Here is a 25,218-nt window from a genome sequence, read left to right on the forward strand (position 1 = left end):
CATCGTGGGGATGTAATTCTGTCCTACTGAGTTCATGTTACGTTTCCATTAAATTCTTCCTCTGCTCATTTTACTATTGATTCTCATGAAAATGCTTGGTCATGCAGTGGGCTCCTTTCCCAATTCGCAGCGTTTGGAGAAGCCAAGCCTTTTAAGCAGATACAGTGAAATTTGTAGAGGTCCTGCAGGACGCGTACTCATTTCCCCAAATCACGTTCGCAGTTAGAGCATTTCCTGGGACATCAGTGCGAGTCTATTGCTCTGGCCACCCGTATCTCCTAATGCTCCTGAAAGGATTATTTTATAATCTTATCCTGTGAATGCAACAGCTGTAAGCCCAGATAAATTGCATTCCTCTAGGGAAAGTGAGTTGGGACTCGTTTTAACTGCATCCCAGTGGAATTACATCATCTATAATGTTAAATGGTATTTGGCTGGCTGTGATTGTGGCTGATTCAATGGAAGAGCCACCTTAGGATCTACTGGCCTCTCTCTGTTTACACAAACCAGGCATAAAACAGGCTGGTATATACTGATGCTGAAACCAAGCCACTAGCTCTGATGTATTTGCAGTGGGACTGCCCTTCAAATAATGGCCTTTGGGAGAGTGTCACAAGAAACACATTTTATTTTAGATTTGGCTATTCTTCTAGCACGTGCAGCTGTCATGCTAGGTTGGATACAGATACAATTAGACCTTACGAATGTTCAGAAACTCTGGTTCTTTCAGGCTACGCTTCGCAGCTTCACAGATGGTAAAAGCCAGATGAGGTTATATCATGATCATCGAGTCCTGCCTCCTGCGTAGCCTGGGCCAGAGGATGTCACTCGGCAACCCTTTCATCAGGCTCGATGCTTTGTGCTTGAACCGGAGTGCTGCTTTCAGAAATACACTCGGGCTTCTGGGAAACGATGGCGAATGCAGCCTGCCCTGCTTGTCAAAAATAAAAATAAGGGAGAAAACCTGCTGCTTCTCCCAAATGGGAACCCTAGTGTGACATCTGAGCAGAAAATGCTGGTTGGAAGGGACCTGTACCCATGTGCTTCAGAGCATGTGAACTGTGGTCCCGGTACAGAGACCAATCATTGCTTGCTTTTAAGTGTTGAGGTATTTTTGAGGACATTTCGTCACAGCTGCTTAAGAATTTGCTCACATTTTAATACATCTACTTGTTATTTCTTTTCCTCTTCCAGCTCCCTCAGGAACTGGTAAGCAGAGTACTCCTATTTCTGCAGTACTTCTCTCTTCTTGATGTTTCTGTTCCGATTGCTTCCCCCCTTTTTGCATAGCCGTGTTTGTAAAAGTTCAGGCCCCCTGTGCATACATGCAAAATAGATGAACGCTTGCACTGTGTTTTAGGTAGTTAATTAATAATGGCTAAAGAATAGGTATTTCTTCTTTAGGCTATTTCACGTATTTAGCAGAAGGGTGACTTCCTTTTTCAACTTTTTTTTGTTTGTTTTCTAGTCAAAAATCATAAAAACTCCCAAGAAAAAGCAATTGTTTTGATTCTTACCAATATAACAGTGGTAACATCAAGCTTTGGACGTGGGGACCACACTGATTTAGAAATTTAGTAGGAAAGGATGCAGCGGTTTCTGTAGGAGAAAGGCTAAGCCCCAGTGCTGCAATCTGCCCTACACAATACGAAGGTGGAGCACTGCTATTGGGAAGGCAGACTTCTGTGAAACACCTTCTTGTCCTGTATGTGTATATATAAATATATGTATGTGTAATGAGGGAAAGGTGGCATATGTAGGTCTAATAGAATCGAGTATGAGGGTGATGGCTCCAAGAAAAGTGCTTTGTGTTGGGAAAACGTCTCCATGTACATTAAGTCCTGATTTAGCGTTTTTAACCACAATTTCTTCCTTCCTTCCTACAGTATGTACAATTACAATAATTGTATGACAAATAACAGGCTGCATGTGAATGTTGGTTCCTAATGAAGAAGGCTGTGTTCTTGAAAATGTGGCTGAAGGTATCGAAGATGAACAGGGCACAGCCAGGAAGTAATCAGAAATGCATGTATCTGTTGAATGAGAAGCAAGTCCAGCGATAGTGGACATACATATGTAGCATTGGGCTATTTTTGCCACTGGGTATTAGAATTTCTTGTTGGGCTTGGGAGAGAGATAGATTTGGCTTCAACATTACAACTTAACACCTGGAAATCAATTCTTACACGCAGCCTCTTTTAAAATGTTAAATGGAAAATATTTTCCTGACATGTACGAAAGCCACACTTTCGGCAATTAAGATTGGAAATGTTTACTAGAAATTAAATCAATGGTGAAGTCCAGAAGAGATTTGATTGCAGGTTTGAAATCTGGGATAGATGCTTTGTTATTCTCCCATTATCACTGATTGCGTTACTAAAGAAAGAAATCGATAGTGTGACCATACCAGGGAAGTGGAATAAAATGATTGAATGATTGGCAAAAAGACTTCATAGTATGAGACCTGTAGAGATCCTTTGCACAAGATGAGCATCTTATAGTAATGAGCAAATAAGGTGTTTGCATGACAACTCTGCAAAATTCCCCAGCTAGGGGCTTTCTGCAGATCTAGCTCAACTTACCTATGGGAGCACTAGAAGGTTCCCCTCCAGTGTCAGGCTTAGGAAAAAAAAAATAATAAAAAACCTCAAACCCCACAGACTGAGTCAATAGTGCTGAATTGCATTTAGCTTTATGTTGAAGTGACAATTTTTGCGTGGTTTTAATGAGAGGCAGCCCTGGGCCAGAAACTTCAGCCTGGGATGCTTCTTGCTTTCTGCCCTAGTTTGTTTTCTGTTGGTCTGAGAGCGTTTTCATCCCGATCGCATGAGAGTGCTGTCCTGTAGCGCATTAAGCAGCGGGACTAGCATCCATCATGTGGTGTTTATTCTGTCATCTCTCCCCAGGAATAGAAGTATGAGCAATGGAGTGGTTTATTTTAATAGCATTTTTGTTTGGTTGGTTCTGTTATTGTGGAAGTCTTTTCTGAGGCAGGAGAAGGAATTTTGGGGGGGTTTAATGCATCAGTGCACTGCAGTTAAAGCAGGGAGAATCAAGGCTTGTATCCTGCATTTGGGGCGGATGGGTGTGAATTTTCTCCTAAGCTTTGCAGATGATTCCACAGCCTTATGCTTGCCTTCAAGAACATCTGCCTTCTGCCCGGGTAAGCTTTAACTCATCGTGCAGAATGAGTTCCCAAAGGATGGCCCGTGGGCAGACGCAGTCTGCAAAGTCATTCCGTGTAGCTCACAGAAAGACTTTTGAAGCAAGATATTGAGTCACGGATAGATTTTGGTAGGCAGACACCAGCCTCGCATCCTGCCTTCATCCCAGACTTTAGGGTAGTCTTTTAAATACCCTGGGCTAAGATCATGGACTACTGTGACAGACAGGGACAAAGCTGTCAAGATGACAAAACAATTAATAGCTTTGGTCTGGTCATCATTTCACATTAGTGTCCTAAAAAAACAGAGCTGGAGGAAAGCTGTTCCCATAGATGGCAACGTGAGAGCCCTTGGCCACAAAAGACCGAGAACTACAACTTGCCTCGGGAACAGCCGTTGGACACATTGACCACGGCAGGTGGGAATATTTGAATGAAATGGTGGTGCGCTCTCCAGAGCTTGGTCTAGATCCAGCTGTGCAGACTCCACACCTCTGTTTCTCCATCTATAAAATTGATTTTTTTTCTTTTTTTTGTGTGTGTGTGTTTGTTTTGGTTTTTGTTTGTTTTAATACCACTGTTGAAGTATAGATCTTTCTGTGCTACAAAGCCAGGTCAAAGGAGACAGCTTCACAAATAATTTCAAGTGTTGCAGGGCTAAAATGATACAACTGGAGAGGTATCTGGGTACAAAAAATGGGGAAAGGGCAGAGGACAGAAAGAAAAGGAAAGGGAAGGAGGAACTAAGCACATCCTCTTCAGTTCTTCAGAAGGCTGCCAGAGGTGGAAAGTCTTGGGAATACATAATTTCGAAGTTTATACTCCTCATCTGGAAAATGAATGTATCTGGGTTTTATAGTATTAAGCAGTAAAAGTTTATTGCAGCTGGATATGAAGTGGAGAGGAGGAATTCATGGGGAAAAAAAAGAACATTAAAGGTGAATTATTCAGCAAAAAAACAGTTAGTTAGCATGATATTTGATAAGGAAATGACTAGACACTTTCTTACTATTAATAAAATCAACCTGTAAAGGTAAAATAAGAAGAATGAACTTCAACATGTAAGAATAAGAGAAATAAGTAAAGAAATGGGTTTTTGCTGTTTGAATGTAGGTTGCATTGAAGATGATGAACACAGTAATAATGCTAAGATTACTGTTGGGCACAAAGTGAACTCTTAGTCTCACACAAAACCTCTAGCCAACCCAAACGACTGGGTCAGTAGAAATTAAATCAGCACTGAGCCCCAGATAATATCTGATTGTGGGTTTATGTCTGGATGGATGGTTTCTTTCTTGTTTCCTCATTATGACTGATTGCAGTCACTGCAGAAATCAATAGTCTGGGCATAGCTGGGAACTGAAACAGAAAGGCAGAATGGCAGCATCACACAAGAGCTTTTTTGGAGGCTTTACAAATCCTGGTGCCAATCCTCCCAGGTGCACAGTACCTTCTAGTAGGGACTGAATACAGAAAACGTAGAGCTCTCAGTCTTGCCTGGTCAATCAGCCAGGCAAAATATTTCTTGTATGTTCTCATGTCAGTATATGCTTTGTCGTGGCACTGGAATTCCTCCCTGGCCTTCATGTGAAGGGTGTGCAAGTCCAGCTGGGTGGAAGGGAGTGCTCCTTGGAGAATCCCTGTTAGGGACAGCAACCCAAAGCTTGCCAAAAAGTTCTTTTTGGTGCTGTAGTAAACAGAGAAAGAAGGAATTATGATTTCTACTGGGGGGGGAGGCAGCTAAAAGCTTTGAATCTGGTCTTCTGAGAGCAATAACTGAAATTAAATGATAAAATTTTGCTCTGGTTTTCCAGTAAATTTTTAAAATACAAATTTAGATAAAACTTTTTAAAAAGGTTATCTCATTCACTACACAATCAGTTTTATTTTACTCTTTCATTGGTCTTATCGCTCCTTGGATTTTTGTGATATTTGTGAACAGCAGCAAAAATGTTATGTTCCTGTAAAATTAGTAAGTAAAATCCACTCTAGATCAGGTGGCTTATCTATTAGTTGATCACTAGCATATGCTTTAATGGATTTTTAAATCAGGCTTTCAGTTTGTAATTGATGGATCTGCACACTTCTGAGTTTTATAGCAGGGTTCACCCAGAAGCTAGACTGGGTTATGGAGTTTGATTTCTACAGAACCCTGCATGATTTTGGGGTATACATTAAAACCCACTGCAGGTGGTGGGGTTGGGGTTGGGAGCGGAGTGAGCGGTGGGACCTGCCCGGGTTTGTCTCCCGAGACCCTGGGGAGGTTTGGGTCTGTGTTACCAACTTTGCTACATTTCAATATTCAACAACTTTTGGGGTATGCTGTGTGTGCCTTAGGCTGAGGATAAGCAGAAGCTTAATTTGTTCCAAATGATTTTCCACCCTTTTTCCTATTGTTTATTATTTATTCTGCTTTAATTTATTCACAAGATTAAGTGGGTAAACATCATCACAACTACTTATTGCTACACAGTCCAGTAAGCATAATGATGCCAGTTTTAAATGCCGAACAGCGCTGATTAGAGCTGTTATGCTAATATTCATTTGTTTGCTTTACCTTTACCACTTTGCTCACATACTTCACAAATTAGGGTATTATCCTTTTTTTCCTCTTACTGTTTTTATCATCAAATGAAGGTAATTTACCATTTTTCCATTTGAATTGTAAAGCTAATTGAACTTAATGGCTTTAGAAAAATCAATAATTTCCTACTGTTATTGATATAATGAAGCACATGTAAGAGATTATCCAATAAAGACACAAACCACTTAAATGAAGAATTCAACTCCACGTTGAACTATTTAAATTCTCTACGTGGACAATTAGGGGGAGATCCTTGTACGTGGGGAAACAACAATAACTTTAGTTCATTAAAGTTATTACACAAACTGTGCAAGTCACAGAGGAGTGCACCACTCTGTTCAAAAGCCATCCACTTATACCTAGAAAATGCATTTAGGGTTCACTCCTGCCTTCCTTCGGACATCATATCTCCCATGGTTTGCAAGCTGTTTCCCCTCACGTGCCACTAACTAAAGTTAATATTCTTCTCACAGGACAGTCGTGAACCTCTGATGGGTTTGTGCTTGTCCCATGCAGCTGAAATACGTGAGGGTTTACCCCGGGAGGTTGTAATTTTCTATGCGTTGTCTGTAAGAAATACCGCAGTGTTTTCTGCGTTGTGGTTTGAACTGGTAAAATAAGAAAGGCTGGTATCGCCAACCTGCCTTCCAGGTGTTCACCCATCACTGCCCAACGGGGCCGCAAGAGAAGCAGCCCGTGTTCTGCAAATAGAGTCCAAGAAATTAATAAGGATCTCGGTGGTCATAACGAGTCAGCTTTAACGTCTCATTTGCAGCAGCTGGGCTTTTGTGATTTAACATACTCTATTTTTCATGGCTGGTTTTCGAAAGTAATAAAACTTCCTGTATTGAAATGTGTTTGGGGTCAGAAATCATCACATGAGAAGCCTCCTCAGCTGCACTGCTCTACCATGAAAAGGGAGCAATGGGGGTTGGTTGGTTGGTTAGAAATGGAAAATGTTGAGGTTTCTTCCCCAGTTTAAAAATACAGATTTATTTGGAAACTACGGTTAGCTTGCACCCGCTTTCTGGCAGAGGTTTAATGGCTCCTAGGAGAGGATATGAGAAACTCCAAACAAAACACTTCTAAACCTTTAAATCTGGATCAAACCCGTTAAATCCCTAAATAACATAGGAGACATTAGGGTCCTTAATTTAGGGATCAGTGCAGTAAAAAGGGAATGGCAAATATGAAATTAATGACATTTAAATTACGGTTTCATTAGAAACCAATTTTGCTACAGTATTTTACTGAATTTAGGATACCCAGAGATCAATAGCAATTCCCTTTATTTAAGGCACTTGTGACGTTTACTATGTGATTTTTTTGGAAGGCAGTTGCTATTTGTAAAAATGTTCTTTGTGAAATATTAGTGGAATTAAATGCATTTTTAATTGTAGTCTAAAGCTGTATTAGTGTGGCAGTTGAAACTTCCGCATTAATTCGTATGATGAAGGGATGTTGAGGATACAGGATGGACAATTTCTGCTGGATTTGCAAAATGGGAAAGGTAGCGCGGAGTCGTTTCAACGCCGTATGTTAGGGGATGAAGAAGAGAGGGGACATAATGTGCTGCTTTAGCTCAAAAAATAAGGGGGGGGGAGTAGTGCTAAATGCTAAAACCTGGAACTTTTTCAATTCTCCTCCCCCGGAATTTTGGTAGGTGCCTTGGTGATGCTTCCTGAGCACCACCACGATGTCCACGTTGCCTCCATTTCATTCTGCGTGCCAGGACTGTCCTCCCACGGGGCGCTGGAGTCCCCCGTCAGCGTGATGAGAGAAGGTACATCCCAATATATTTAGGTCTAGACTGTACTGGAAAATAATCTCCGTGAAGTAATCCAATTAAACCCCTCCCAGAGGCACTAAGGGAGGATGGCTGAGTGGAAACACTTTCATTTAGGAGGCACTGGCTTTTGTTGCAAATACCTGGAAGATTCCAAGGAGAATGAATACCTTTACGGAAATTGCCAGTCCACAAAGCTGCGTTTACAGAAGAAAATGTTTAAATGAGCTGTTGACAGTCAGCAATAATTGCCTGAATGCTGTGCGTGTCCACCATTTGATGTCTGATATTTTTACCTCCACGGTAAAGAAAAGGACAGCGAGTCCTGCCACACACGGTGCCTGGACTTGCATATGCTTCAGGAGTGTTTTCTCAGTTTGCAGGTGAGGTACTTCTCTTCCAGTGCTCCCTGTAATATTTTCAGGATGACACTTATGGGCATGAAAAAAATGACAACAGTTGGAACAAACCACTCCTTTTTAACACTATAAAAAGCATGGCTATTACCTTCCCAGCATCCTCTCAGCTAATGGCCTGAAACAGGACCAATATTTGATTTCTACTTGCTGTATTTACTTTATAAATAGATACTTCATGGGTTTCATTCTTTACTGAGATTGAATTAGTGGGTTAAATAGACAGAAATATTTCTTACCATGGCATACTGATCTCTTAGCATCTTGCACTGACCTGATAACAGGCTAGCAGGAGAGTAAACTTAATTATTTTTTTTAAGCTAGGGACTGACAATAGAGGACACTGAATATTTCTGAAACTGAGATCTTCTTTTCTGTCATTAAAAAGCTGGGGAAATCTGAAAGGAGTGTGAATTCAAGGCATATATCACTGCGATTATTGAAGGGTTTTCAGAGAGTGGCTTATCACCTCCCCGGCTTATTTACCTGATAAACTGAAGCCTCATGCTTCAAAAGCCCAAGCTCCTCAACCCTAGCGCGGTAGCCACCTCTTAGCGAGGATGAATAAAGTACGATGGCGTCGGCAAGCAGGACGTCACTGAGGCTTTTTGTTGAGATTTGCACTTCAAAAATTACCCCCCAAACATTTCATTATAAGCAATAACTGTATAAAATGAGCTTGAGAAGGTGTCTGGGGGGGGGGCTTTGCCTCTCCCATTTTGCTCTTTGAACTTGACTTCTTCACGAAGAAGGTGAAGTGTGAGGGTCTGTGGTTTTAGGGGTGTTGGAGAGGATGCACGAGCTGCTAAGCCCAGGTGGGATCTCTGCCAGCCACCGGACATGAGATTAAGATCTAATTTCAGATGGCCTTTACCGACCTTGGTGTGAAGAGCAGTAATCTGTAAAAGCAACGAATAACCTCTGTATCGGTGTTCGCCAGCCAGCAGGGCATCCAAAAGCTGCTTCTGTCCCCGGGAGGTTTGTGAAGGGTTCCCGTTTCCCCGCGCATCCTTCGTTGCTGCTCCCCGGCTGCAGAGCCGGCTCGCCCTGCCCGTCGCGACGGCCCCCCTGCTTCAACGTGCATATTAATCTTGATTCTAAAATATTCTACAGACGCCGCATGCAAATGTATTGAGTGATTCAAATTGGTTTTCTCTGTTTGTAAATGTAGTGTTCTGTGACTGCTCAGGGGCACTTCTAACATATGCTCCTTGATATCTGACGTTTTTCAAAATTTCAAGCAAGGAGTTTATTGGCAGCATAGGCACGTAGGGGCCTGTTGTGCTGCCCTGCCTCTCCTCCCACCCCGCGGCGCACACCCGGAGCCTGCCTTGTGCGAGAGCAGGTTCAAATCCTTCAGTGAAAGGTTTTTCTTTTCGGATGGGTGTATACAGCGGGGACAGATACAAGCGGCAGAATGCAAATTCTCTGTGAATTAAGCAGAAAAGCCCTATCCCATTCCCAGCATTTCAGCTGCTGCAAAGTCTATTATTCAGGAGGTTTGCGTGAAAATAGCATTACTTATCTTCCTGCCTTAAATTGTCTCCGCAGAGACCTGCTCTCTGTGGACTGGTGATCCGGGAGGGGAGAGCCCCGCTGCTGCTTTTACTCCCAGGTTGGGACCACCAGCCCTGGTAAGAGGACCGGGGAACAGGGAAGGCACTCAAGAGCCTTTTGCTGCCCATTTCCACACCAAATCTGTTTTCATGACCTCCACGTGTTCCTTGGTGCTCATGGTGAGACTTCTCAGTCCCTCTTCTCTCCTTGGGCAGTGTGATCTAGTGGGTGGCACCTGAAGGTCATTTAAATGGCTCAAGTCACTGGTCTGTAAGCATGGAGGGGTGGAAGTGAAGTGCTTGAAACTCCTGCTGCTCTCGCCTGGTCATCCTGCTGGTCTGTAAGAGGTTGCTGCTCGTGGATGAGGCATCCCTGAAATACCTGCGAGGCTGATGCTAAGCACTGTCGTGTGTTTTCAAACCAGCCCTGATGGGCCCAGCTGCAGACTGGGAGTGATGAGGAGCGGGCTGCTGTGCCGTTTGGCCACCTCACTGCAGTGATGCTCCCCAGTGCAAAGACAACCTTCAGTCATCTGGGTCGAACCCACCTGCATTTGCAAGGCAGCGCTGATTGATTTCTCTGGATGAGAAGGCTGAGGTCACCAGAGAGATACTGCATTGCCCGTCGGGTTCCCAGGCACAGGCCGCACCTTGAGTGCGAGGTTTGCACGTGGCAGTCGAGGTTACATGACCAGAAACCGCTGCGGGGCGTCCGACGAGAGGCTGCGGTGGTCGCGGTGCTGCCGGGATGGAGCTGCGCTCCCCAGGCTCCAGAAATGCACAGCCTTGTTCCTCGAATGGCTGGCTGCACCGCAAGAGTTTAGGCACACATTTTCACACTAATTCCTTCCACTGAAGGGGAATAAGTACTCTAACAGTTAGTTTGCTACAAAATTAAAATTCATGTTATCTTTCTTTAAGCTCAGAAGACTCTCTGTTGTCAGCACCTCCAGAGGTCCTAGTTTAGCTTCTTCTGGTTCGTTTAATGATACAACAGTGAGAAGTAGAGATATTCCTCTTAATGTTGATGTGCAAGGTTTAGAATTAAATGTCTCTGCTGGTTGCTGGGTACTTTCTGCTACTGCCAACCCCATGAACTCTTTAAACATATGCTAATGAGCCCGCCTTGCTCCCATTCCTTCTGTATAATCCATGAAGGAAGAAAAGTCAATCTTAGTCTTACTGCCTAATGGTCTCTATACATTGTAGTTAGCACAAAACCACTGTGAAGTGATGGAGATCAAGAGTTAAATGCATGAATTAAGCAGAGTCCCTCTGACCACACTCCATTAGAAGAGAAACTGTCTCTAGGGAGACAAAACAAGATTTCTCTTTATATATACATTATGAGAGTCGCCCAGTGATCCTGCAGGCATTTTGAAACATTACTGGCACCCTAGTGATGTGGACAGAATATAATTTATCAATATCGCTACAACTTCCTACCTGAGATGTTGCTGGAATACAGATGTGCTACAGCATAATAAGGTTTGAAGGAGTATGTATGTTATACATAGCATCACTTTCTATCATGTACCTGACTTCTCTGCCTCGACAGAGGTCTAAAAGGTTTATTAATAGGAATTGCATTTATTTCAGCAACCTAAATGGCTTTTTATTTTTAACATTGTTTTTGAACACCTGCATGCAGTTTTCTGGCTTGGCCAGCAGCTGTTTGTGAATGCTTTGCTCAGAAGATAGAGGGGGAAAGTTATCCAGCAAAGCTCCTGTCACGGGTTAACGCAACAGAATTGCAGTGGTAAACCTTGTGCGACGGCGGCAGACCGGTGAGCTTCAGCCACGGGACAGGAAAGTCTTCCACGGTTCTTTCAAGCAAAATCTTTTCATCTGTAGCAGCTCGGGGAAAAAGCAGCTGCTGCAAAAGACTGCCTCCACTCCAGCACTGTGATGCTATTCTTAGTGTTGTTATGATTGATTACGGCATCTTATACGTTCATTGGGTAAAAAGACTAAAAGATCTCGTCGCCTGCCTTGTGTTCCTGCAGCTCCATTCAAAATGCTACTGCTGGAGTCAGCTTCTGGAGTGTTTGATGAGGATATGGGCCAGCCTTCTCTGCCGCATTGGACGCAATCATCTGATGTCAACTTTTGAAGCTATTGACAGTTTAATTTCTCTGCATTTATCTAACGGTGATCCTCCTGCTCCTCCTCTTGCTTCAGGCATTTCTCCCATAGCACCTTCCCCTTGCTGTCCCAGCCCCAGACACCGCTGTTGTCCTGCACATGCGTGGCTCTTGCCTCCCCGTGCCTGCCTTTCCAAGCCTTCCCCTGGTGCAGGCCGTGAGCTGCTGACTGTCCTTGGTGGGACATCTCGGATGCCTTTAGCCTGTGCCAGCACCATTCCCCACTTCTCTGCCTACCACATCCAGTAACTGTGCATCTATACCCATCTCCAACTCCTTTCCCTGTTTGGGAATGCAAGAAGTATCTGCTACTATGTTTTATATGTTTTTGCGTGTAAGCACATTATCTTAACTGGGGTCTCTGGATGCTGCTCTAGCACAAACAGGAATGTTTCCAGCAGCAGGGGTGACCACTGTGGTAACTTCTCCAGGGTGCTCGAGCAGTTGGCCTCGGCATTTTTGCTTTTCCAATTTTAGTGTGGGCGAAGAGATACCAGATAAGAATCTGGAGAAAAGGGACACCTGCTATTTGCATGTAGAAATTGCGTGTTATGGAATGGGGTTGTACAAATCCTATGAGTTATTTGGATAACGTCTTGTTAGCATCCTTCTGTAGATACTGCATGACCTTTCAAGAGAGGGTCTACTGTCAGCTGTGCCTTTCAGTAGGGTTCGGTACCAGTACCGAAAATTCTGCTGGCTACTTTGAGGGAGAACCTTTGAAGAATAAAAGTACAGTGAATGTAACACCAGGGAATATTTATTTTTCAAAGAAATCCATGAATATGAGTTAGTTTTGTCATAGTGATTTGGGCAGACACATTTCTTTCTGTCGCTCTTTCAAATTCCCCAGAAGCCTTCTCAGCGGGGTCTCCGATCTTCCACAAAACACGTTAGGACATTTTAGCCCTTCTAATAAATTATTTAGAAGAAATCTCTTAATCTATAATGAGAATCTCACTTGACATTGTTTGTCTTCCTTTATATGCCTAAACATGAGAAGACTTCTGCAGAAGTTGGGTGTGGATGTTTACGGTGGTGTGTGATAAATTATTTTCAAGAACTATATGCTGCACTGGCTTGTGATGGCTTTCAAAACAGGAAAAAAAAATATCTTCAAGTGCTGTTTTTATCAGTAATTCCTTAGCCACAGGATCTAAATGTAATTATTAGAAGGGAGCAAAAGAACAGGAAGAGCTAAATTGGGTGTTCATACTTTTTCTGCCAGATGTAGTGTGTAGGTCTGAGTCTATCTGATTTCAGCGCGAACTTTGTAAATTTGTAGTCTGCAGTAAGATGCCACATTGAGTCCTGAGTGCAGCATGATGCTGTACAGTGTTTACAGCTATTTTCTTTCCTCTCTGGGTGCCAATAGCTGCCTCTTAGAGAAACCAGCTGGAAGAGCGCTCCAGTAATCCTTTTTGAGCTTGCGGGATCCGAGTTTAAGTACTGCTTTTGCCGCTTCTCTCTTGAAGACAATTCCTTACGGTAGGATCAGTGTGATCAGATGTATTATTGCTGAGGTTCTGTATAGGGCATGCAGCCTTTCTTCCAGCCCTAGCATGCCATGTGTATCAAGCCGTCCCCCCAGGAGGTGAGGTTCCAGATCTCCATTGCCTTGAACTTGAAGATGGTCACACAGGAAGATATTTTTTTTTTTTGTGGTACTTCACTTCTGGTGCTCACTCATATAATGCTATGAATGTGTTCATTCTATAAAGACACGACCTTTGGTTTAGTTTTATAATATTACCACATTTCTGGGTTTCTTTCTGATGTTTATTCTTCGTGTTCTGGTCTCCCCCATCATGTTTTGGTTTGATGCAAGCTTCTTAATGGATGAGCAATTGCTTAGGGAAATATGATGCCTATCAACTGTCTGATCACGGCTATCAGTTCATGGACTTAAACCGAGACTGTATCAGTGTAAAGGCTCCATGAAGAAAATTTACTTCATAAAAATTGTCTTGCATATCATGACTCTCTCTGTCTGTAGCATTCAGAAGCTCACTGTTCTTTTCCCATAATCTACTGAATTATAACAGTTAGCACTTGAATCTGCAAATCAATACATAGGCTTTAGCTCCCGACTGTAGTGAAAGTTGTGTTATTGTATTAAACAGTAACCATTTCCTTTCATGCCTGTAACAGATTGTTGTGTTCTGTGTTTCTGTCAAATTTATAGAATCAAAGAATAGTTGGGGTTGGAAGGGACCTTTAAAGGTCACCTAGTCCAACCCCCCTGCAATTTGCTGAGGACGTTAAGAAATTTGACGACAATCACCTCCTGAAGCTTTAACAAAAGGCAGAAATTCCCCCGGTGCTTCTGGCAATTATACATTAGTCGTCGCGGAGACAGAAGATTATTTGCTGATTCCTGTTTGCTGATTCCATTATGTATGCTCCAGTACATAATGGTTTGTTAATCCTTTAAAACAGCATAGCTAGAAATATTTTTTCAGAATTACACTGTTTTGGTTCTATTAAAAAAAAAAAAAAAGAGCCATAAAAAATGATGAATTCCATAGAGTCTCTTACAACCACTGGGGTTTTTAATGTGATCACTATCAGGAAACTTATCATTATAGTAGCTGGACTGTGTGCTATGTGGTGAACTGTTTCCTTTTGAAGATACTCATTTTCCTTCTGTCGATTTGATGCGATATGCTTGCAGTCTAGCTGGGCAAGAGTAATAGTGGCGATGAAGACAGCTTGGTGTTTTATTGTGCTCTAAAATAATTCCATTAAGATCTAGTCTCTTTCTTGAGATGAATTCCCGTTTTCTCTTTGCTACATTTGCGACCACTCGGCTGCAAGCTTTACCCACAGCCCCGTCCCGGTGGAGAGCCGGCGCTGGTTTGGCCCTATTAAAGTCAGGCTTTACACTCTCATTAGGTTGCACCTCAGCCTTACTTGCAAAAAATGCAACGCTGTGTAATACTGTGCTCCGTGAAGCAGGATTAGGACCTGGAAAACAGAACGTGATAAAAAGTTTGGCCTTGTCTTGCTTTGTACTTCGCTGCAAACCTCACCCCGCTAAGCTCAGCCCTGCGTTCTGCAGCCTTGTTCTACCCTGCGCAGCTCACCTGCCCACGCTTTGGGCTTAGCTTAGTGAGGAAAAAGCATTCCTCGTGGAAAAATGGCCATAACGGTCACTGCAAAGCCCCGCGTCGCTTTCCCTCAAACCTGTTTTACGTTCCTTGCGCGCACGCTTGCCTCACGTGAGGATGGCAGCGGTGCCATCCCGCGAAAGGTCGCGGCTTGTTGCTGCCGCTGTGAGTTTGAAGGGGCAGAGCAGCAGGAGGTCCTGCTCTGATCCCGTCTCCGTTGTAGTCAGTATTGTCCGTACAAGCTGTAATAGATAGTCCTTTCCCTGCAGAGCTCGCAATCTAATAGACAGGTCGGAGACAGCGAGAGTAATATTATCCGTGTTCCGCAGATGGGGAAAAGAGGCGCAAAGAGATTAAGCCCAAGGTCGCAGAGGGAGTCTGTGGCAGGACCAGGAATTGAATTCAGCTCTCCCGGGTCGTCGTCCAGTGCCTTAATCATGAAACTCGCCCTCGCCTCTATGCTTTTCTATTATTTAATCAGTTGAAGAAAAAAATGCAAATTGATTTAATTAAAGGAGAGAGCAAATTTCTAATTTCAGCCTGGATTCATTCTATGGTTATGGAAATTTTGGAGAATAAACATCTGTAATTTCTTTTCTTGACAGATGTGTTTTCATTTACACAGCTGTGCAAAAATTATATATTTTGTGACGTATAATTTTAGCCTAGAAACGGACTGGATGTTGGACTACCAAGAGGTGTCATTTTCTGGCTTGCAGAATAATCTGCTTTCTGGCAAAAAGTCAGTCGTGTTTCTTCCCGCAGACGTGGTTTCTTCCTTTAAAGTGTCTCTCAAAATTATTTTATACTCAGTGAAGCAAATCCTCCGAAGGCTTCATTATTCTGATGGTAGCATCATCTGATTGAATATTTCAATCATAATGTCCTTTGGAGAATTTTAGCAGTTTCCACTTGGGATTTTGGAGGCTTGGATTCGTGTGTGTTCCCGAGGTTTTGAGGAACTGATGTAGGAAATTCGGATAATTTTAGATGCACGGAGTTCATTGGGGAGGTAGATGTTAATGTTTACTCTAGCCGTTGATTAGAATACATTAGATCATCTCTTTCCGACGTGAAAAACACAAATGCGGCTTCTATGGGCCCTGCTCAGCAAAGCATTTAAGCATGTGCTTATTTTTAAGCACGTGAGTGTTGGCTGAGCACGTTCCTGCCCTGTGGTATTAGTAAATCGCAAAGGTTAATGCAACAAAGTGTCACTTGTCAACCCGACTGCTAGGGACATCAGCAAGAAAGTGTGTGTTTCCCGATGCCAGGAAAATGTTTGGTATTTGCAGTGCCCGCTGCCCAAGATTCTCCCCGTGAGTGCTCTCCACCAAACTCCTCCTCTTACTTTGGTGTCGTTCCCCTTCGTATTGCCACGGTATTCAGAAGGCGGGGGCCGTGATACTGCAGGCGCTTGGGGACACGCTTCATTTCCACGCACGACAGCAGTGGACTGAGTGGGGCTGTGCGTGTGCTTTGCTGTCGGTGTCTTGCAAGTGTTGGTGAGATCAGGGCCTCTGTGAAGGGCAGAAGGGGAGGAAAGCAGCTCTTCTGCCTTCATCCTGGGGGTTTCTTCCTCGTTCACTGAAAAACTATCTTTAGATAATTCTGAAAAAAATTCTGTGTGTGTTTTGATAAGTGAATTCCTACAAGGAAGCTAATTTTAGAGCTTTCTAAAGAGCTACGCCAGCCCTTGGTGCCCCGTTGCCTTCTCTCCCCCCTTGCATCCCCTGGAGAACGTGCACGAGATTTTGGCATCCACCTTTGAAGGAGGAGCTCCTCAGGGCTACGTTGCCACCTCTGAGTTGCCGCGTAGCTAAGGACTACTTGTTAAGGTTGTTCTGCTTATTTCAGGCTCACATTTGGTTTTATGAACTTTAATGAACAGTAAGTAATAAATTCGCTGAAGAAATTGGGTTAGCCTGTGATTAACATTCAGAGTGATGCAGATGAGTGTACCAATGATGGGAACATGTGCTCACATCACGATGAAATGCAGATGAGAGGCCCTGGAGCAAGCCCAAGGATGTGGGCCAGCGCAGTTTCATCTCTGTCAGCTTTAATCTGATCTAAAGTGCGAGTGCTACCGGCCTGCAGAAGGAATCTCAAACCCTGGGAAGACCTAAACACAACTTTTGTTTTCTATTAGAGGCTATTAAAACATTTTCTTTACAATCAAAGCTCTACAACATAAAAGCTCAAGACACTGTATCTAAAAAACAATATTTCTAGCAGTAGGGAAGAGAGAGGAAAATGGCTGGAAGATGCCTCTTGATTTTTGTTCAGCTTTTATAACATGCTGCTTTACTGAACAGTCATTTTAGTCAATTGAAACCCAGCTGAGCCTCATCGTCTTATGACAGCACCGTTGTACAGAACAGAGAAAAAAAATCCCCCACCCCCACCCCCCCTTTTAAATGAAGTGCAAAGTAATGCTAGAAAGGGAAGGAATAAATCAATTTTAAGTGGTAATCTATGAAGTTGGACAGAAAATGATGAGAAATGAAGCAACTGGTCATAGGAAATTGACCTTGAAAATGGTGTTTATCTTGCGGACGCAGTGGCAGAGCCCCGCTGCTGCTGCAGGCCGGTGGCTAAAGGGGGAATTTAAATCAGAGTTTCTTTGCTTTGAATCTCAGTTGGGTTTTGGGGGAGTTTCTTTTAACTGTGTTCTCTGACAGTTAACGCCAGTAGTGTTGCTCGACAGCATCTGGCAGGTAGGATTTATTCCTTTGTGGCAGTCTCATATTTTACTCTGTTGCTTGAAAGGCTGCATCTGTTTGGGAGTGGTAATTGGCCAGGGTCAGGAGAATAGCCGTGATTGTGTAATAGATACATATGCTAGGAAAAGAGATGGTATTTTTACCTGACTTTAATTTCCATACAAATAAACACATTAAAGCTGGTAAAAGGACAAATGAGTAATACATGTCACCTCTGCTATTTTAAACTATAACACCTACTTACACCAGAAGGATGGCTATTGCAGTGTTATATACATCTTTATTTACAGTGAAGGTACAGAAGGGTGTGGGAGGTGGAATATATTGAGTTTTCACTGAAATTCCTCTAGCAGAAAACAATTGACAGTGTATTTCGATGATTTGTGTCTTCCTATGGCAGATGGTCAGGAGTCCTTCAGATTATCTAAATGCTTTTTGGTTCAATTGATGACGATCTTGTTCTGCCTTTTTTAGCATCGGCTGTGTCTAAGCGAGCCATATGCAACTCATTGTGGTGGGTCATCTGTTCTCGGGCACCTACTTACTGGGTGTCTTGGCTATTCCTAACTAAAACGTGAAGGTACACGTAGCTGTCTGCCTCACCACAGAGACTTTCTGGTTTTGATGGTCAGCAAAATAACCTGATATTAGCACGTTAACTTTACAGAAACATTAGAAATCTGTGTCAGTTCTAATCTGAACCATGTAAATGGGCTATTGGGTTTACTCAGTTGGTTAATATAATCACTGACCTCCTTTGCCAGCACAGATTCTCTTTCAGCGTAAGTCAGGTAGCAAACACAGGCAGGACGGTCGCTGGGGCTGCCCAGGTGTAAGGGAGACCAGGTCAAAGCCCTTAAGTGCCCTATATTGCGCCTGGTCACTTGCTGCAGACTTTGACTTACACACAAGCTTCTAAGAAGCCTGAGGAATTGCTCATATTGGTCTTTAAAAGATGTGGTCCAGGCAATATCTGCAAGTAGCAGTTGCTTCTGCTTGTATGGCCAGCGTCCATCCTAACTCTGTGTATGCAAGGGCTTATTTTTCCAGATGGGACCACACAGGGTTTGGAAATGCTCCAGCTCGGAGCTGAAGGTGTTTCCCTTGGCTGGGAGCATTTCCTGATCCATTCGGTCCTGCGTGTGTCTCCCAGGATAGGATTTGGGACGAGCATCCAGAGCAGGCGACGGAAACAAAGGGAGAGAGGTGGAAGCGGGGCCACAGCGGTGCTTGCCGGCTGGCAAAGCTCCGGGAGGAGAGGAAGGCAGCCCCGCTCGCTGCAGCTCTCCATGGAAAACTCGTATTGATCAAGCGGCGGTGACATTCGGGTTGGTTGTGTTATTACGGTGCTTGTGCTCTGATGGGAAACTAACAAATAATAAATCTAAGCAATGTTTTCAGATGGTGCGAAAATTCAGAATTTTGAAGCAGGCTTTCTCCAGATATTTAAAATTCAGCGAGCTTTTTTTGTCCTGGGTCTTGAGATGTTAATGACTTTGACTAATTGTCAACACCACCAATTACTATGACTGATACCTTATCATTTCCCACAATGAGCAATGCTAATTAAAATTGATTGTGCTGCTGTTCTGGCACAGCAGCAAGTTTCCTTTTCATTTTTTGTTTAAACATGAGCTTATTGTGCCGATTTGGTGAATTAAATAAGGAAAGCTCATTATTCTGATGTTTATTTTTGAGCAGGGGTTTTAAGCCACATTGGAAGCCTGTTAGAAGTGTCAAAGAAATAGAAGAGCTTGAATGCATTGTATTTTTGGAGTACCAAAACATACACCTAATAATAATATTTAGCACTTTTATACCACAGTGCTTTTAACATGATCGCATTTCTGTACAAACGTAACTACTCCTATTATCTCTGTGAGGTGGGTAAACACTATTACTTCTGTTTCACAGATATTGAAGCTGAGACGCAGGAGCTTTGATTCTCTAATAGCAGTGCACTTCAAGCTATTCACTTCAATTAGATTACAGATCTCTGTCTTACAGCAGTGTGAGCTGGCTAAGTTATGATTTGCAAGACTGGCTTGCTTGAATTTTATACAAACTTGGCCTTTTATTTCTCCCTTATTTTTTTAAAGTATGATTATTTCTTTCTCCCAAAGATAGGATCAAGACTTCCTTGCTGCTGGCCTGCCCTGTACCGGCTCCTGCCAGTAAATGTCGATTCTGCACATGCAAGGCACAGCCGTACAGGAGGGCTGGAGTTGTGCAGCCTCATGTCCCCCTTTTTTGCAGTCTTGCCTTCATCGGCTCAATCTCCTCGTGTCAGGAAGGGCTGTTCTTTGTCGGGGAAAAGCTGCTTGCAGGGAGGAGAGATGGATGGATTATAGTGTGGGACGGCACCCTGAAACTCAAGTGTTATCTATCTCCTGTGCAGCGCTGTAGTTGTATTCCGAATTCAGCTGTGGTTTTTTTACGTGAACTTTTCCGTGGGGAATGTTTATGGGACAGGTTATCAATGGAAAATGTACCTGGTTTTTGAACTGTTCTGCTGGTGTCCTCTTCTTAAGTGGCTGACTGCAGTTAATAGCACAAGTCTATGACCTTATCCTGTTGGAGATTGATTTAATCTGAACAATTGATTCCTTCCATGATCGATATGTAATGAGTTAATATGTAATGGATGTAAATGCATGGAATTGTCTGAGATATTCCTTACTTCCTCCTACTTAGTCCATAAAATGAGTCAACTACTTCTTGGTAGTTCTTTAAAAAAAAAGTCTTATGAAGAACTCTACATGTTGCACTTTTTCATAAACAAGATCTCTCTTAGGGCTTGACAGAAAGAGAACCCGTGTTTGCCTGCACAGTGTCTTGCATGAGCAGTTACAGAGGAGTATGTCAATCAAAAGATGTTTTACGTTTATTGGGGAAAAAAAACCTTTTAAATGCCTAGCACTTGAAAGCAAGATAAAAATATTTTTATTACAGAAATACCAATAGACCTGGGCTCTACTTCTTGATTATTTACAGCTACATGAATTTCCCATGAGCATTAATTTCTCTTCTGATCCTGATATGAGCTAGGAGCAACCTTATAAATCTGTAGCACTCCTTATGCCATACTGCCACAACTGACTCCAGGGCAAATCCTCCTTGCTGCAAAAACGGGAGGTCCTTCTCTCCCCAACCCTCTTGGTTTGGCTCTCCTGCTCCACCAGTAGTGTTCACGGGGACCTAGATCAAGTTAGAAATCTCACTGAAAAGTAAAAATAACCTACCAACCATATATATACACACATAAAAAAAGAAATGTTTTCAGCGGTGACTGGTTGTTTGACATGGGTTTTCTGCATGGTTTTGTGAAGGTCAAGGTGGCATCAGGCAGTGGGGGCTGAGAGTCAAGGCTTGGGTGTGGGATCTCGGAACCAGCCCACCTCCACCACAGCATCACGGTTTGATGCCTGATAGAGCTGACCCCGCAAGCAGGGCCTCATGCTGTCTCTCTAATGGCGCTCTCCTGAGCGTTTCACCTAGGTTAATTTGTTTATGTTGGGAAAGCGCTAGGAAATGGTGCCGGAGAAGTGCAAAGTGTTCTGACTGGACGTAAGCACGCCCTCTTTTTTAGCAGTAAAAGAGCTGAAAAGAGCGGTGGTGTGTGTTCAGCTGCCATGCACTGATGGCACCATTATCAGAAGGTAACGTGTTGCCATTAGCACGTGAAGCTGTGAAATAAAACGCCAAGTGTGTCTTCTTGAAGCCCATTGGACCTAATTCTCCTCTCATCTGTATTGATGTCTCTCCACGGACTGCGCAGAAGTTGCTCGCGATTTAGACTGTAGAAAATCAGAGGGGAATCACGGGTGACTGACTCCCTCAGTGTAACAAGCTGTACGTGGAGGCAGAAGTTTTTACTTTCATTTCCAAATGTCCCCTGGAGTTTTGTTGTGAAAAGTCGGTTATGAAAATTGAGAGTGTGAAGGGGGGGAATATGTCATTTGGGTTATGATTTGCCGTTAATTAAACTTTAGCGTGACACATCCTTTATGTCAAGGGATTCCTGATTCTCATCTTAGTGGCCTGGTACGACAGAGGAGCATCCCCATCGAGATCAATGCTCATTATTATTTTCTTCATTATCATCATGATCCTCATCAGTATTTGTTCTACAACACTGGCTGTGGAATGAAAGCGTAGGCAGAGATGACCCTGGCCCGTTCCCATTCAAAACCTTTCATTTTTAACAGATAAGAGATACAAAGGCTGCGGAGGGGAAAGTGACGGTGAACTCATGACAGAGGATTAGATCCAGCTACTTGGAAGTCAAAAATCAGCCTTTCTTTCCACTGCAAATGACATGATGAGATAATCAGTTTTCATTATTTTCATCAGAGTACAAGCACTCGCATGCAGGTTGAAACCCACAGCGCACAAGATGGTGATGGATGTTATCAGACAGGTTTTAGCTGCGTGAAGCTCACACATCTGTGCAAGAGAGGGACTCAACGGTGGGTGGGAATGGAGTCTGCCCAAATAACAGGCGAGGCAGAGGGGAAAGGTGGTCGAATTTAGTAAATGTTCCCGAGAGAGAGAAGATCTGGCGTGGAAGGTAAGGTCCACAGCCTTGACCTATTCATGTTTGATACCCTAAGTGGGATTTTGAGAACTGTTCTTCTTGCAACTGAGGAGAAAGAGTGTTACTGTGGGGGAAAGTATTCCTTTTACAGTCTCAGGCCTGAACTATGGCTTTAGGGTGGCATTGTAAGTGGCAGGGAGCCCAGTATGATTTACTTGCCTAGCAGTAGCTCCTCCTTGAGGTGCAGGTGGGTGACATCAGGACGGGGAAGCTCGGCCTCGGAGGGAGACCGACAGAAGCAAGGTTCAACTTCTGCTCAGCGCCCCTTGAAATAACCTCCTCAAACCCTGTTACACTCACCGCGGGGATGCTGCTGGCATGAAATGCCGAGAAAGGGCAGATGCTGCCAAAAGCATCTGGGAAACAAATTCAGAAAGATTGTCCAGATGTGGAATGACATCTGGGGGCAAATGCAGGGGCAGAAGACCTGACTGAGATCCCATTCCTGTCTGAATGATAATCAACGTAAGGCTGGAGAGAAGCTGGGCTCAGACCGCAATTGCAGACATACCCTGGCAAGTCGGCCTGTTTCTGGACCTCTTTTGTGCTGCATGTGGCACAGCAAGAGACACATCTGCACCGGCAGGTACCTGCGGGAGACCTCAAACACAGCAAGCATTTGATGATCTGACTACTTTGTTTTGTTGGTTGACCTCTTGTAAAATCTGCAAAAAGGAACACAGAAAAAGAGGTGTCCCTTCAACTTAGGGACATGGACCTTTCTGCTTAAAATGTTTAAAATCAGTTCTTTTGGACGCTCAGAAACAGAAAAGACTCTTGCCAACCTGGTTGAGATGTAGAAGGAGGGGTGCGATTTCTGTGACTCGTGTTGTGACAACCAACTGATAATCCCACAACCATCCCCTTAGTACCAGTAGTATCTCTTTCTGCTGATTTCACGTAGAAATGATGGGATGCAGACATGTTGAAGTTGTTGTAGGCTGTGCCACAGGAAAAGCTGTAGCTCTCTCGTTGGGGAAAACCTCAGCACAGACTATAACAACTATTGAAAGCTTTGGGGTTCCTGGAACAGATCAAAACTAGTCAGGATCAGCCTGATGAAAGAGGTGTTAATCCTGCTGCTCATAAAGAATTTAAGAATATAAATGTATGAGCTGCAGCCTGGAAGATTAGAAGAACACTTAAATAAATGATAGAGGCTGGATTGATGGAAAGGCTGTCATGCTGGGATCAACTTCTCTGTCTTCTGCGCTCACCAGTTCCCAGCTGCTATAGAGCTTCCAGTTAGGGAAAAGCACTGTTGTAATAGTGGTTATGAAGATCCATGCCTATGGCCAGTGTCCAGCGGTCCCTGTCATGCCATTCAAACACCATCTGCAGGTCCCGTACAGTGCACTTAACTCTCTATGGGATGCTGGTTTGACAGCAAGCTCTTCTAAATAAACGCTTAGAGAGAAAGACGTGCCTGCCAGGGAATGGACAAGTGTGGAGGTTGACCTTGAGTGGCTGCCAGATGCCCACCCAGCCGCTCTCACTCCCGCTCCTCAACAGGATGGGGGAGAAAATGCGATGGAGAAGCTCGTGGGTTGAGATAGAGATAGGGAGATCATTTACCAATTACTTTAATGGGTAAAACAGTCTGGACTTGGGGAAAATTAAAATAACTTATTGCTACTTAAAGATAGAGTAGGATAGTGAGAAACAAAGACAAAAGCTAAAACATCTCTTCCCTGCTTCTTCCCAGGCTCAACTCCGCTCCTCCATTCCCAGCTCCTCTAACTTTTTCCGCCCCCAGCAGCTCAGGGTGGGTGGGAACGGGGTGTCGTGGTCAGTCCGTAACAGCCTCTCACTGACACTCCTTCCTCTTCACGCTTTTCCCCTACCCCAGCGTGGACCCTTCCATGGGCTGCAGTCCTTCAGGATAAACCTTCTCCAGCGTAGGCTCTTCACGAGTCGTGGTTCCTTCAGGAAATACCCTGCCGCTCCAGAGCGGGGTCTTCAGTGTGGTTATCTGCTCTGGTGTGATCCTCTCCATGGGCTGCAGGGAAGTACCTGCTCCACCGTGTTGTAGGAAATTTTTCCCCGTGACCGGAGGCACCAGAGCTCCCCTGGCCAGGAGGAAGCAGCTTCTGCTTGGATGGGGGTTTGTAGCTGGCAGCGGTGGGGATCTGCACTGGGTTCCTGGATCCATGAGGCTTGTCTGTCACGTGGTAGCTGTGGTCTGCCCTTCTGGGAGTCGTGTTAAGTTGCAAGTGTTTTGTAAGGTAATCTTTTTTTGATAAATGCTTGGAAGGGATTAGCTATATTTCAGAATACCTAAGTATAGATAGCTTTCGTTTATAAAATAAATGATAATGTTAATTTATTGTAGAAAACAAACAGAATACTTTTTTTTCTGAAAAAGATTCCATCACAAGTTATAGAATTAATGCATCACTCAAAGCGCCAAATTTCTTTCTCCAAGTGCTGAGGATCTGCTCAGGTTCACCCTCTTGCTCGTTTTTGCTGCATTAGTGGGCTCTCCCCACTTTGAGCCCTGCACACCCCAGTGTGTTCTCAGGGTTACTCCAGGAACCTGGTTTGGGGAGATGTTTTGGTTGCATCGAAGTGTTTTGCGGATCAACCTCCGGAGGTGAACTGGTGTCATATTAAAATGTTTGCTGCATGTAAGAAGAAACTTGGGGCTGGTACAGACCCAGAGAGGGTGGCAAGCTGCTCCCTCTCGTGCGAGCGTTCTAACCCAGTGCATTTACGTAGCACGTGGGTTAATGGGCCGCGGCTCAGACTTGCTGGAAATTGCCCGTGACCGTAGCACCGCACTGACGTTTGACCTCTCCTGGCCCTGAACCAGAGCGGTGTCCCCTTTGGGTGAGATCTCTGCTGCTCTTTGCAGCAAGCTACAATTCTACAGCTTTTTATGCACTTAAAATGGCTGCCGGGAAGAGGACGCAGAACGTACTTTCCTCTTGTGAAACCCCCTTTTATGGTGATAGGTATGTTTTAGCATTATGGATTTTCCTAACGTATTTTGTTGAAAGGCAGCGAGATCGCCAGCGTGCATCTGTGTGTGCTGAGCAGCTGCTGGCGCGCAGAGCTGGGTGTTGGGCCGGCTGCGAGGTTCGTCTATGGTAATTTGCCCCTCTAGAGCACGGCACAGCTAATGAGCACAGTCCCT

At 43.9% G+C, this 25,218-nt stretch overlaps 2 protein-coding genes across 2 annotated transcripts in view; one reads left to right on the forward strand and one right to left on the reverse strand.

The window, feature by feature from the left end:
• DAB1 (DAB adaptor protein 1) overlaps positions 1 to 25,218 on the forward strand; it is a 471,207-nt gene that overhangs the window by 198,888 nt on the left and 247,101 nt on the right. The gene's annotated exons all lie outside the window — the stretch shown is intronic.
• Positions 9,827 to 25,218, reverse strand: part of PRKAA2 (protein kinase AMP-activated catalytic subunit alpha 2) — a 369,728-nt gene continuing 354,336 nt past the window's right edge. Inside the window, exon 10 of the transcript XR_007507123.1 lies at positions 9,827 to 9,836. The gene's annotated coding sequence lies outside the window, so the exon portion shown is untranslated. The remainder of the gene's footprint in view (positions 9,837 to 25,218) is intronic.

The sequence above is a fragment of the Accipiter gentilis genome, chromosome 8 (genome assembly GCF_929443795.1).
Source record: "Accipiter gentilis chromosome 8, bAccGen1.1, whole genome shotgun sequence".
Classification (NCBI taxonomy): Eukaryota; Metazoa; Chordata; class Aves; order Accipitriformes; family Accipitridae; genus Astur; species Astur gentilis.